Source organism: Pinus tabuliformis, chromosome X (genome assembly GCF_031772625.1).
Source record: "Pinus tabuliformis cultivar Carrire ecotype Pingquan chromosome X, CPIR1, whole genome shotgun sequence".
Taxonomy (NCBI): Eukaryota; Viridiplantae; Streptophyta; class Pinopsida; order Pinales; family Pinaceae; genus Pinus; species Pinus tabuliformis.
In genome coordinates, this window is record NC_142308.1 from 1,065,374,992 (window position 1) to 1,065,381,149 (window position 6,158).

Consider the following 6,158-nt stretch of genomic DNA (forward strand, 5'->3'; position numbering starts at 1 on the left):
GATCATGTCATTGCTTGTACTTGGCATTTGATTTCTCCAGAATGTCGTGGACCTGCTAGCAAATATGTTGGATATGCTCAATGAAGTTGTTTTCCTTATCTGTTTTGGACTATACATGAGCCGAATCTGCATGATTAGCTACAAATGGCATGGCCACATCAATGGGACATAGTGGCTGGAATCCCAAGCCCACCTGAAAAGGGTTATGGCCAGTCGTGCTGTGGAGAGCTCAATTGTAGCTGTGTTGAACATAGGGGAGACTCTCATCCCATGTGCATGGATGCTTTGAGTTTTACATGCGCAGAATGTGTATGATCATCATGTTGACAACCTCTGTCTGGCCATCAGTTTGAGGATGAAAGGTTGTGGACTTAGTGAGTTTGGTGTCTAGCATCAACTAGAGACTGGACCAAAATGTACTAAGGAACCTGCTGTCCCGATATGATATGATAGACTATGGGATCCCAAAGTCGACCCACACTCGTTCAAAGAAGAGTTTAGCAGTGGCTTCTGTTGTGATATTCTTCTTGAAGGCCGCCCTAATGGCCATCTTTGAGAACCTGTCGATGACCAAAAAAACATAGTTGTTTCCATGCTTAGTAGAAGGAAGGCTCAACATTTAATCCATGGAGATGGATTCCCAAGGTCGACTAGGGGTAGGCAGTGGGGTATAGAGGCCTTGCTTCTTGATGGTCGGTTTGGCAATGGTGTAGACAGTGCATGATCTTATGTACTTACCGACATCATATCGAAGATTTGGCCAATAGAAATACTTCTGCAGTACTGCCACCATTTTCTCGACCCCGAAACGCCTAGCAGCCCAACTGTAGTGTGCTTCCCAAATCATCTTGGCACGCTCACTTGAAGGAACATAAATGTGACCTAGGTGGCATAACAGGGCATCATGGAGGTGAAAATGTGGAACATGTTGATCCTCCAAGAGTGTCTCGTATGTGTGGCCAAATTTTGGGTCACTTTTGTAGAGAAGTGACCAATCAGAAGTCTCGTGCCCACAAGAGTTGAGCACAGTGGTTAATGCCATGATCGATGGTCGACTAAGGCAATCTACAACATTATTGGTGCTGCCCTTCTTATATTTATATTAAAATGGAACTGTTGCAGGTATGTGGACCACTTCTGATAGCGATCATTCTGCAATTTTGCTTGGGTCTATATGAACTGCAGGGGTCGATGGTCTGTGTGGATGACCATTTCCTTCCCCAAAATGTAATGCTTCCATTGTCGGTAGGCCTGCACAATGGAAAACATCTCTTTTTCATAAGTGGGATACTTCTAGACTATGTCTAAAAGTGCCTCACTGTGATATGCCACTGGATTCCTACGTTGAGTAAGGACTGCCTCAATAGCATAGTCAGAGGCATCTGTCTCGACCTCAAATGGTTGTTGCAAGTCTGGTAATGTGAGCATTGGTGTCGAGCAAAGGAGATATTTCAACTCTGTGAATGCCTTCTGTTGAGATTCAGACCAAAAGAATTTTCTTTCGCTCCTCCCTTGGTGACTTGACTCAAGGGCTAGGTGATATGAGAAAATCCAAACACGAATCTGTGGTAGAAGTTGGCAAGACCTAGAAAGATGTGGAGCTCTATCAGAGTGGTTGGAGATGGCCAATCATAAATGAATTTGATCTTGGCTGGATCCACATGCACCCCCCGTTCATCAATGATGTATCCTAGATATTGAACCTGGGTCATGCCAAAAGTGCATTTCTCCAAATTGGCACATGACTTGTGTTGCCGCAGTGTTTAGAGAACCTGTCGGATGTGGTGGAGGTGCTCTTCCCAACTCTGGATGAAGATCAGGATGTCATCCATGTATACCACTACAAATGAGTTGGTGAATGGTTGCAAGATGTCATCCATTAGCCTCATTAAGGTTGCAGGAGCATTCTTCAATCTGAAAGGCATAACCAACCATTCGAAAAGGCCCTCCTTGGCTTTGAAGGCAGTCTTCCACACATCGGAGGGTTCGATTGGTACCTGGTGATATCCTGACTTCAAATCGATCTTGCTGAAATATTTTCCCCCCTTCAATTGGTTCAGGAGGTCATCAATCCGTGGGATCAGGTACCTATTACGGATAGTGATCTTGTTCAACGCCCGATAGTCAATACAGAGTCTCCAAGTCCCATCCTTCTTCTGTACCAACACGATCAGGCTCCCAAAGGGAGATGAACTCGGATGGATGTGAACTTTTTGCAATAGCTCCTAAATATGCCACTTGATTTCATCGTTATCTAGAACAGAGTGCTGATAGATTGGTTCATTGGGCAGCGGTTCACCTGGGGTCAGATCAATGGAGTGTTAGACCCGACAGTGCAGAGGAACCCCTGCGGGGGAGTTGAAGATGTCCTCGTACTCCTCCATGACCTTGTCCATCTATAGTTGTCATGCATAGGGGCCCTGTTTAGAGGTCGTGGCCACCATCTTCTTCTTTCCTTGAGGGCGTATCATCAGGAAAACAAATTTCCCAGTTTTGGAAATGAGATTATTGCATTGTTTTTCAGTAACCAAAGATATGGTGGTAGGTGGTGCTACCTCTGGTATCCTGTAAAACTTATTTCCCAAAGTAACAATAATATCATGGGGCCTTGATTCATACATGGCATGTCGCTTCCACAAGTATGGTTGTCCTAATAATACATCACAAACATCAAGGGGAGCAATGTCAAACAATACCTCATCCGTGAAGGGCTTGATGTTGTATGGAAGGCGACACTGTTGGCTCATGCGAAGATCCCCTCCTTGGTGAAGCCACCCAATGGTGTACGGTTGTGGGTGTGCTATGGTTGGTAAGCCCAGCCGCTTCATGACCTTTGCCGAAATGAGGTTCTTTTGGCTCCTGCTATTAACAATGAACTGTAGCAGGGAGCCCTTTACCCACATCTGGGAGTGGAAGAGGCGCTCCTCCTCCTCTGGATCTTCAGGTTCCTCCTTCTGGATCTTCATGGTGGCAATGGTGGTGTTGGGCCCCGCATCGATAATCTTCTTCCCTTTGTCATTCCCTTTGTTGGGTTCTGACTCAGAGTCAGAAAATGCATCTTATTCTAAAAATTTTAGCTCGGCCACCAATACTACTTGGCTCGACACTCACTTGTGTTGTGAGTGGAGCTCTTATGGAACTCACACCACTTTCCCGTGTCCTTTTTCGGCTTTGCGGCATTGTTCTTTTCTCGTAGCTTTGGCGGGTTGTCTTGGGCCGCCTCGCCTTGGCTTTGTCCTTTCTTCTGTAGTTTGGGGGAACCTTTCCCTTGCTTTGGATTCACAGATCCAAAGTCTCGCTTCTTCTATTTAAACTTTTGCTCGATATTGATGGCATATCGGTATTCCGTGCCGAGCGAGGAGAACTTCAAGAATTCTATTTCTTCCTGGATGTACCTATGCAGGCAGTCGCCATATTTGAGTACCAAATGCTGCTCTGGATCCTTGATACCCAACTTTGTGCGAAGGGTATGGAAAATATTGGTAAATTTCAGAACATCTTGGTCCCTTCCCTGCCGCAGCGTGGTCTGCTTTATGTATTGATCCTCATAGCTTCCGACAGGGTAGTACTGCTCCTTGATGGCAATCCGGAATGAATTCCAAGTGGGTGCAGCTGAAAACAGTGAGGCTATACTTTCATCCTTCTACTTGCAGTAGGTTTCCCACCAATCCTTGACGTGGGGGGTGGCTTTGAGAAGAGCAAAAGTAATCTTTTCCCGGCCGGAAAAATCATGAACAAAAAAGTACCCTTCTAGCAAATTTAACCATTTATCTACGGTGTCTACATCTATATGACCCTCAAATATGGGATTGTCAAAGTTAACTTGTACCTTAAAGGGTGTGGCACTTCCAGAGTAGCTGCTGGAAGTAGATGTGTCGCCCCTGGGTAGCCGTTGAAGGATCTGGGCAAAGTTGTCCATCATCGCATTCCTTTGTCACTCGAGGGCCTCTTCGAGCAAGATTTTGATAGGATCTCCTGCCCCCTCGTCTTTCTTTTCATCTGCCATGGGAGGCCGTCGGGATTTGCGAGGCTGATCTTGCAAAGGTTCGACCAGTTCAAGCCCTAACTCCTTATATCCCAACCTCATTGGGGACATGCAAATAAAGACAAAGAAAGAGTAGACCGCTCTGATATCATTGATCCGGATTTAAACAAGAACGAAAAAAATTATAGATATAACCATACATATAGAGATGCATTAGAAATAATACTTCATTTCATTACCGTAAAATACTGAAATATGCTTACAAACAGAAATGGAAATAAACTAGCTAGGGCAATGTTAGCTTATCTCTAAGAAGAGATGTGGCAGCTACATGCCTCTGAATTATGTTACAATGAGGCTGAAAGGCCTATTTATTGTTGAGAAACAATGGAAAACCCTAAACATCCAAAAACCTAACCCTAGAAGATGAAATGCCAAACTTTGGGCCATGTTTGGGTAAATTGGTACATCAACTTCCCGGGATCGTAACTTTGGCATATGATCTCTGTTTGATGTGCACAATATCTCGTTAGAAATATCTATTTGAGAAATACAACTTTGGGAAGAGGACATCGGTCCATGGACCAATGTTGCTCTCAGTTTTCCCAAAAGACGTCGTTTAGGGCCTCAAAACAGCTCCGCAAGTTCAAGACCCAACAAACTACTAAAAATAGTAAATTGTGCTACAATTAAGGAAATTGAAAAGCTGAAAGAAACAATGGTGGGGGTCCAAGTGGACTTGGTGGCTGGCCACCAATATCCACCTGGATCATTGGATTAGTTCCTGAGGATCCTAGGGCTGATGTTGAATGTCTGTATGGTTCCTTCGGTTCCACTTCCTTAACGTGACTTAGGACATCGAATCACATGTTTAGATGTGGGAGGACGGTGTTACGGAGTGATATCAAAGCATGGTTCACCTCTCGAACTAGATGGGTTGTGTGTTGGTCATGCATGCATGTCAGTTTCATGTGTGTCTCTTAGACTTGCAATCCATCTGCTTGTTGCATTTGCATATGTTGAAGATAAATACATAAAGTGGACCACGCTGTGGTAGGGAAGTGACCAAGATGTGCCAGAGTTCAGAAATTTTTTCCATACCATTCACACAAATCTGGGTATCAAGGATTATGAGTGGCATTTGACACTCAAGTACCACCATTGTCTACACAAGTTCATCCATGACAATATGGAGTTCCCAAACAACTCCTTGATTGGCATTGCCTATCGATACGCTATCAAGATCAAGCAAAGGTTTAAACAGAAGAAGTGAGACTTTGGATTTTCAAATTCAAAGTAAGGGAAAAGTACCCCTAAACCACAGAACAAAGGAAAAATCCAAGGCGGGGTGACCCAGGACAACCCGCCAATGCCGCAAGAAAATAACAACACCATGAAGACAAAGAAGGACACAGGAAAGTGGTGTGAGTTCCATAACAGCCCCACTCACAACATAAGTGAGTTTTGAGCCAAGCAGTCACTGGTGGCCGAGTTGAAAGCTTCTGAATCAAATGCATGTTTCAACTCTAAGTATGAAATTGACAAGGGGAATGACAAAGGGAAGCAAATTATCAATGCGTAGCCTAGTGTGATTATTGTCACCAACAAGATACAGAAGGATGAGCCCAAATATCCAGAGGAGGGGGAGCAAGTCTTCCACTCACAGATCTGGGTGAAGGGTTCTTTGTTGTAGTTCATTGTCAACAATGGGAGCCAAAAGAACGTCATTTTAGTAGAGATCGTGAAGTAGTTCGACCTACCAACCACACCACACATGTAGTCGTACATAATCGGGTAGCTTCACCAAGGGTGAGATCTCTATTTCATCCAACAATGTCTCCTTCCCTACAACATCAAGCCCTTCACATATGAGGTATTATGTGATGTTTCTCCTCTTGAAGTTTGTGACGTTTTATTAGGCCAACAATACTTGTGGAAGTGGAATGTTGTGCATTGTCACTTACTGCAAAATGTGTTTTTAGTTGTCCAAAGAGTAAATGAACAGAGAATTTTGCAGTCATATTCCAAGCTAGAAAGTGCTATGAACAAAAATTCCAATGATATGTGAAAGTCCAAAAATGGACTCCTATATCAAAAGTTATGGTCTTCTAAAGTTTCAAGGATTTAAGCCTTGTGAAGGCATAACAGAATATCTAAGGTCAGAGACATCGCA